The following is a 6,389-nucleotide window of genomic DNA, read 5'->3' on the forward strand; positions in this document are numbered from 1 at the left end:
GGTGAAAGGGTGGTGGTATGATACATGTGCCACCGTCCATGTCACCTATGACAAATCATTGTTCAAGACCTTTGAAGAGTCAAAGGGCAACCATGAGATACAAATGGGCAATGAGGGAAAATCCAAGGTACTTGGCAAAGGTACTATTGATGTCTACTTCACCTCCGGCAAGAAAGTTACATTAATGAATGTATTTTATGTTCCCGAAATGAGTAGAAACTTGGTAAGTGGTGATTTGCTAGGCAAGCCCGACATTAAAGCCGTTTTTGAGTCCGGTAAACTTATACTTACCAAATCAAATGTATTTTTGGGAAAGGGGTACTCTTGTGAGGGTATGGTTAAATTGTCACCAATGATGTAACTGTCAATGTTATCAATAAAAATGCTAATTCCGCCTATATTGTTGAGTATGATTCTTTATTTTTGTGGCATCTTAGACTATCGCATATAGGTTTTTCTACAATGAAAAGAGTAGTAAAATGTGGTATGATTGCATGCAATATTAAAAACTATGGTAAATGTGAAACATGTGTTAAGGTGAAAATGATTAAGAAACCATTTCCTAGTGTAGAAAGATCATCTAATTTACTAGATTTAAACCATAGTGATCTTTGTGAATTAAATGGTGTTTTAACTAGAGGTGGTAAAAGGTATTTTCTTACTTTTATATATGATTTTAGTAGATATACCTATGTGCTTCTTTTAAAGCATAAAGATGAGACTTTTGATGCTTTTAAATTGTATAAATTAGAAGTTGAAAATCAACTAAATAAAAAGATTAAGGTGCTAAGAAGTGATAGAGGAGGAGAGTACCTCTCTAATGAATTCAATACATTTTGTGAAGAAAATGGTATAATTCATGAGTGCATTGCACCTTATACACCACAACACAATGGTGTTTCCGAAAGGAAAAATAGGACTTCTCTAGAGATGATAAATTCTATGTTGGTGTTTTCTAAGTTGAACTTCAACTTATGGGGTGAAGCGCTTTTAACCGCTTGTCACATTCTTAATCGAATATTGATGAAGAAAAATGAGATATCTCCATATGAGTTATGGAAAGGAAGAAAACCCAACATAGGGTACTTCAAAGTGTGGGGGTGTCTTGCATATTGCAAGAAAAACGAACCTAATAGAACAAAGTTAGGTTCAAGAGCCATAAAGTGTGCTTTTGTTGGTTATGCCAACAATAGTAAAGCTTATAGGCTATTAGACTTAGAGTCTAATATTATGATTGAATCTAGAGAGGTTGAATTCTTTGAGAATATGTTATGTGACAACAATTCTCAAGCTTCAACATCTCTAAAGGAGAATTTGTTATATGAGAACAATTCTCAAGCTTTTACATCCAAAGTTGATTCTCAAGAGGAGAATTCTAAAAAGGATGTAAAGAAACCCTTTGAACCTAGAAAAAGTCAAAGGCTTAAAAATCATAAAATTCTAGTAGTGGATGAGATAGATTCTCAACGAATTTCATTCTACATGGTAGAAGGAAATAGAGAGGAAGTCATTAGGAAAATTCCTATTGTACTTCTCGTTGAGGATGATCCTAAGACTTATAGAGAAGCTATGCAATCGAGAGATAGTGCATTTCGGAAAGAAGCCATCAATGATGAGATGGATTCCATTCTTTCCAATAACACTTGGAATTGGTAGACCTCCCACCGGGATCTAAGCCAATTGGGTGTAAGTGGGTATTTAGGAGAAAATACCACACTAACGGCACTATCCAAACCTTTAAAGCTAGATTAGTAGCTAAAGGGTTTAGGCAAAAAGAGGGTATCGATTATTTCGATACCTATGCGCCTGTCGCAAGAACAACTTCTATAAGAATCTTGTTCGCTTTAGCTTCTATACACAACTTGTATGTTCATCAAATGGATGTCAAAATGGCATTCCTTAATGGTGACCTCAATGAGGAGGTCTATATGGAATAACCCGAAGGGTTTGTCCTACCAAAATATGAACATAAAGTGTGTAGAATTGTAAAATCCTTATATGGATTGAAACAAGCTCCTAAGCAATGGCATGAGAAATTTGATCAAGCCATCATGTCTAATGGGTTTAGACATAACAATGGAGACAAGTGTTTGTATTCCAAAACTTGTAAGGGATATGTGATCATTGTTTGCTTATATGTGGATGACATGCTTATTCTAAGTAATAGCATGAAAGGGATATATGAAACGAAGAGGTTTCTATCATCAACCTTCAAGATGAAAGATCTTGGAGAAGTTGATACCATACTCGGTATCAAAGTAAAGAAACATAGTGGGGGTTTTGCGCTAGGGCAAGCCCACTACGTTGAGAAAGTATTGAACAAATTTAACCATCTCAAGGTTAAAGATGCCAATACTCCATTCGATCATAGTGTAAAACTAGAGAAGAATGAAGGAAGAGCGGTGGCTCAATTGGAGTACGCTAGTGCTATAGGGAGTCTAATGTACGCTGCTCAGTGTACTAGACCTGATATAGCATTTGCGGTAAGTAAACTTAGTAGGTTTACAAGTAATCCAAGTGTGGATCACTGGAAGGCAATTGGAAGAGTCCTAGGTTATCTCAAGAAAACCAAAGGACTAAGCCTTCACTACTCCAAATTTCCTTCGATATTAGAAGGATATACAGATGCAAGTTGGATATCCAATCTTGGGGACAACTTGTCCACAACTGGTTGGGTATTTACACTTAGTGGAGGTGCAATTTCTTGGGGTTCCAAGAAACAAACCTGTATATCTCATTCCACTATGGAAGCAGAGTTCATAGCTCTAGCTGCTACCGGCAAAGAGGCCGAATGGTTAAGGGATCTGTTGATAGAGATTCCCCTAATCAAAGATAATGTATCTACTATATCGATACATTGTGATAGCCAAGCGACATTGGCTAGAGCATACAGCGGAGTGTATAATGGGAAGTCTAGACACATTAGTCTAAGACATGGATATGTAAGAGAATTGATTCAAAGAGGAGTCATCTCAATATCCTATGTGAGAACAAGTGAAAATCTGGCGGATCCTTTCACTAAGCCACTAACAAGGGATTTAGTGGCTGCATCATCTCGAGGGATGGGACTTAAACTCCCTAAAGAGATTCACGATTGATGGTAACCTATCTTAACACTAGTTATTCAACTAGTGTTAGGTTCAATAGGTAATAACAAGTCAATCAAGTGAATATTAGTTGTACTCAAAACAAGTCCCATCTGAGATATTGAGTACTTGTGTGTTACCAAGTGGAGGGTTAAAACCGAAAGGTTTTTTAATAGAGTTCAGTCTTGTAAAGACAAGTATTTTTGGTAACAAAATACTGTAAGAATTCTACCTATATGGACCTAGGGGTGGTGCCGCCTCTAATGAGAATTGGGAGTATTCTCAAGAACGTCCATGAATGGAAAGTGCACATGGCCATTAACGGTGCAAAGCGAGACATAGAGGTCTCAAGTGAACATCGCAAAGGTGTGTGTGTTATCACCGATTTGTCATCATGAAAAGATGGTTCAATGCCTAGTGCAACCTAATTTTCGACAAATTTTGTGATAATTACACTATAGTAAAGTTCAAGTTGAAAAACACTTTACTTTATGCACTAATGCAATGACTCCTATAAGAGAGAGTTCTAATCTAATCAAGTGGGGGATATGTTATATTTTAAAATATAATGATTGATTAAATAAGTGTTACGATAGATAACTAGTTAATCTTGTGGGGAAATGTTATATTATTTTATAATATAATGTTAAATTATATTATATTATAATATAATGTTTTAGATTAAATAAATGTGACAAAGTGTGTCACATATTGTAACATATAATAGAGAGTTACAATATTTAGATATATGAGATATATCCAAATAATGTAACATATTTGGTGTTACAAATTTGTAATTCCAAATATTACCCTTTATTGTGTAAAATTGTTGTTACACAATATTGAGATGAATTTTATAAAGTCATTATGTGATATGGTTGTTAGAGATATGATTTTAACCCCAATAATGTGTTTTTGGAGTTACAAAATCATTTGAGAGGGTTTGGAAACCGTTTGGAAAAACAGCACAATTTTTTGTGCTGAAATTGGTCAGTGGCTGCGGCCTGTGGGACAGAGACCAGTGGCTGCGGCCACAGGCCAAAAACTGACCAATTTTCAGTTTTTTCAATATTTGTTGAACGGCTCAAAAAACCCAAATAACTCCCAAATCTCTTTTTTAATTCCATATTAATCCAATTAAACATTGGTAACAGCCATGGGGGTTGGTGGAATTTGAAATGCAAAGGGTGTCTCTAAACTCTATAAGTAGGAGCCTATAGCTCACTTGTAAGACACAACTTTTTCTATCCACTAGAGCACTTTCTAGAAACACCTTGAGGCTTGATAATTCCATAAAGCTTTTCCAATATCTAAGAAAGATCCCTTAGTGCGTGAGTTAGGGGGAAATAAGCTTTTGGACAAAGGTTTTAAACATTGTTCAAGTTGGTGATCCCCAATCCTCTTCACTTAGGTTGTGTAAGTGAGAATTTGCTTGTGTTTCTGTTCTTCTTTTTATTCTATTGTTTTTCTTCTTATTCTCTTGTTCTATTTACTTGTATATTTCGTTTAAGAGTTGTAATCTTTTCTTTTGGTCTAAACACTTTATTTTACTTGTAATCTTTTGCTTAGAGTTGTATTCTCACTATTCTCTTCTTCATCATCATCTTCTTCCTTTTCTTTGTTTATTTGTAATTTTCAGTTATAGAGTTGTAACCTTATTTAATCAATCATTATTTATTTGTAATATATTGCATAGAGTTGTAATATTATAATCATTTCCATTGAGGCAAAACAATATTTTCCTAACAATACTTAGTCCCATTCCTCAAAGTGACAACTTTTCATTGCTCTTTGGTATTTTCCTTTGTGGAACTAGGCAAATTCCCTTGTTGTCTACTAGAAAGTAGTTTAGCCAACTGGCCCATTTGTGTCTCCAAATTCTTGATGGAAGACCTTGTCTCTATCATGAATTGATTTAATTGGTCTGGCTGAGTTGTTGGTGAGTTCATTGAAGGATGTGGTGGTGGATGAGATGGGCGTGGGTTTGGATCATAATAGGGCCTAGAGTGTAGTCCATAAGTCGGTTGATGAGGTGGGTATTGTGGATACTGCGGTTGTAACCCTTGGTTATTTTTCCAAGACATGTTAGGGTGATTCTTCCACGCAGGAGTATGTGAATTTGGGTAAGTGTTGGATGCAGGTCTTGGAAAGTTACCAATAACCTGTGCATGTTCCAAAGGCAAACTGTTTATGTCTGTTGAGCAACTAGCAGTGCTCGGGCATTGTTCATAAGAATGTGGACCCCCACAAATCTCACAACTCATAACATTTTGTACTTGCATTGCTTGGGTGGAGAGGTTATTTTGTTACAATTGCTTGGTTAGAGATGCCACTTAAGCGGTTAATAAAGCAATAGGATCGACCTCTAAGACTCCTGCCACCTTCATATTCTCAAGCTCAGTGGGCCAATTGTAGTTATTCATGGCCATCCCTTCTAGTAATTCATAAACTTCATTAGCTCTTTTTCTCATAAACGCTCCTCCCAATGTTGCATCAATAATTATCCTTGTATTTCCCCCCAAACCATTGTAAAACGTGTGCACCAGCAGCCACTTCTCTATTCCATGATGTGGGCACTTCCTTTGCAACTCTTTAAAACATTCCCACGCATCATATAAAGACTCCCCATCCAGCTGATGAAAGGTATTAATCTCTCCTCTATATCGGGCTAACTTCGCAGGAGGAAAATATTTACCAAGGAATTTTTGAGCCAAGTCTTCCCAAGTGACTATAGAGTTGGCTTGTAATGAATTCAACCAACTCTTAGCTCTGTCTCTTAATGAAAATGAGAATAATCTTAATCTGACAACATCGTTACTCACCCCGTTCATTTTGAATGTCGCACACAACTCTAAAAAGTTGGTAATATGGAGACTTGGATCCTCGTTTGGTAATCCCCTTAATTGTAGACAATTATGTACCATCTGAATGATCGATGGTTTTATCTCAAAATTATTCACCTCTACAGTAAGAGGATGAATACTTGAATGTATCCCTGTAATAGTAGGGAGTACATAATTTCTCAATGGCGGATCAGCCTCAGCTGCTACGTTACCCACATTACCCAGATTTGCATTATTGTTGACACCATTATTCGCGTTCTCAGCCATGGAAAAATCCAACATTTTCTTTATCTTTCGGTTTTGTATGCACGTTCTCTCAATTTCAAGATCTACCGGTATGAGCTCCTTTTGTCTACTTTGTCACATATACCATAAATTCCTGAAATATAATACAGCCACAATCTGAATGAGTACTTAAAGTAAAAACCAAAGTGTAACAAAAAATAATTAATTTTGATAT

The 6,389-nt window shown here is 36.1% G+C and overlaps 1 non-coding gene across 1 annotated transcript; it reads left to right on the forward strand.

Moving 5' to 3' along the window:
- The first annotated feature begins 5,645 nt into the window (after positions 1 to 5,645).
- Positions 5,646 to 5,751, forward strand: LOC133793219 (small nucleolar RNA R71). Its single transcript, XR_009874674.1, has one exon. It is a non-coding gene; the product is annotated as a small nucleolar RNA R71 (small nucleolar RNA).
- Positions 5,752 to 6,389: the final 638 nt, after the last annotated feature.

Source organism: Humulus lupulus, chromosome 7 (assembly GCF_963169125.1).
Source record: "Humulus lupulus chromosome 7, drHumLupu1.1, whole genome shotgun sequence".
Lineage (NCBI taxonomy): Eukaryota > Viridiplantae > Streptophyta > Magnoliopsida > Rosales > Cannabaceae > Humulus > Humulus lupulus.